The sequence below is a fragment of the Mandrillus leucophaeus genome, unplaced genomic scaffold, assembly GCF_000951045.1.
Source record: "Mandrillus leucophaeus isolate KB7577 unplaced genomic scaffold, Mleu.le_1.0 Scaffold305, whole genome shotgun sequence".
NCBI classification, from domain to species: domain Eukaryota; kingdom Metazoa; phylum Chordata; class Mammalia; order Primates; family Cercopithecidae; genus Mandrillus; species Mandrillus leucophaeus.
In genome coordinates, this window is record NW_012103199.1 from 1689097 (window position 1) to 1691213 (window position 2117).

Genomic DNA, 2117 nt, shown 5'->3' on the forward strand with positions numbered 1-2117 from the left:
GGCACCAGGTAGGGAGAGTCTCCGAATCTATCGCCAGGCTCTGTTGGCGGGTCTCAAAGGGGCAGGAAAACGCCCCACAAATTTGGCCAAGGTAAGAACTATAACTCAGGAAAGGGACGAAAGCCCGGCAGCCTTCATGGAAAGGCTACTGGAAGGGTTCCAAATGTATACCCCATTCGACCCAGAGGCCCTAGAACATAAGGCCACCATAGCTATGGCATTCATAGACCAAGCTGCATTAGATATCAGAGGGAAACTCCAGAGGCTGGATGGGATCCAGACCTATGGATTACAGGAATTGGTTAGGGAGGCAGAAAAAGTATATAATAAGAGAGAAACCCCTGAGGAAAGGGAAGCCAGGTTAGTGAAGGAACAGGAGGAGCGAGAGGATCGTAGGGATCGAAAGAGGGATAAGCATTTAACAAAAATCCTGGCGGCAATAGTGAAAGAGAAAGGACCAGGGAGAGAGGGAGAAAAGCGAAGGCGGCCAAAAGTAGAAAAAGACCAGTGTGCCTACTGCAAAGAACGGGGACATTGGATCAAAGATTGCCCCAAGCGTCCCAAAGACCAAAAGAAACCTGCCGCTGTCCTCACCCTAGGTGAAGATAGCGAATAGGGGAGTCAAGGCTCTGGAGCCCCCCCCGAGCCCCGGCTAACTCTCTCTGTAGGGGGGCAACCCACCACCTTCTTGGTGGACACTGGCGCCCAACATTCAGTTTTGACAAAGGCAGATGGGCCCCTGTCTTCCCGCACATCCTGGGTCCAGGGGGCAACAGGGGGAAAATTGCACAAGTGGACTAACCACCGGACAGTTAATCTTGGACAAGGAATGGTGACACATTCCTTCTTGGTGGTACCTGAATGCCCCTACCCCCTCCTAGGGCGAGATCTTCTGACCAAGCTCGGAGCCCAAATCCACTTCTCCGAGACTGGGGCCCAGGTATTAAATCGGGACGGTCAGCCCATCCAAATTTTAACTGTGTCTCTGCAAGATGAGCATCGGCTTTTCGACGCTCCAGTCATCACTAGCCTCCCCGATGTTTGGTTGCAAGACTTTCCCCAAGCTTGGGCGGAAACGGGAGGACTCGGGCTAGCTAAGTATCAAGCCCCAATCATAATTGATCTAAAGCCCACGGCAGTGCCCGTGTCTATCAAGCAATATCCCATGAGCCGAGAGGCTCATATAGGAATTCGGCAGCACATTAACAAATTTCTAGAACTCGGAGTGTTGCGACCTTGTCGCTCGCCCTGGAACACTCCTCTTCTGCCAGTAAAAAAGCCTGGTACCCAGGATTACAGGCCTGTCCAAGACCTGAGAGAAATTAACAAAAGAACCATGGACATCCATCCCACGGTCCCCAATCCTTACAACTTACTCAGCACCTTAAAACCAGGCTATAACTGGTATACAGTATTAAATTTAAAAGATGCTTTCTTCTGTTTGCCTCTGGCCCCCCAAAGCCAAGAACTCTTTGCCTTTGAGTGGAAAGATCCTGAGAAAGGAATTTCGGGCCAATTGACCTGGACCCGGCTTCCCCAAGGATTCAAGAACTCTCCCACTCTCTTCGATGAGGCTCTTCATCGAGACCTGACCGACTTCCGGACCCAAAATCCAGAAGTGACCTTACTCCAATATGTAGATGACCTCCTCCTGGCTGCCCCTACAAAGGAAACCTGCATACAAGGTACCAAGCATCTACTCCAGGAACTGGGTGAAAAAGGATACCGGGCATCTGCCAAGAAGGCACAGCTCTGCCAGACCAAGGTAACATATCTGGGGTATATCCTGAGTGAAGGGAAAAGGTGGCTCACCCCTGGGCGCATAGAGACAGTGGCTCGCCTTCCACCACCACGAAGTCCCAGGGAGGTACGTGAATTCTTGGGAACTGCTGGGTTCTGTCGCTTGTGGATACCCGGTTTTGCTGAATTGGCCGCCCCCCTTTACGCACTCACCAAGGAAAGCACCCCTTTCACCTGGCAGACAGAGCATCAATTGGCTTTTGAGGCACTAAAAAAGGCACTCTTGTCTGCCCCAGCCCTTGGGTTACCGGACACCTCAAAGCCCTTTACCCTCTTCCTGGACGAAAGGCAAGGGATTGCCAAAGGAGTCCTGACCC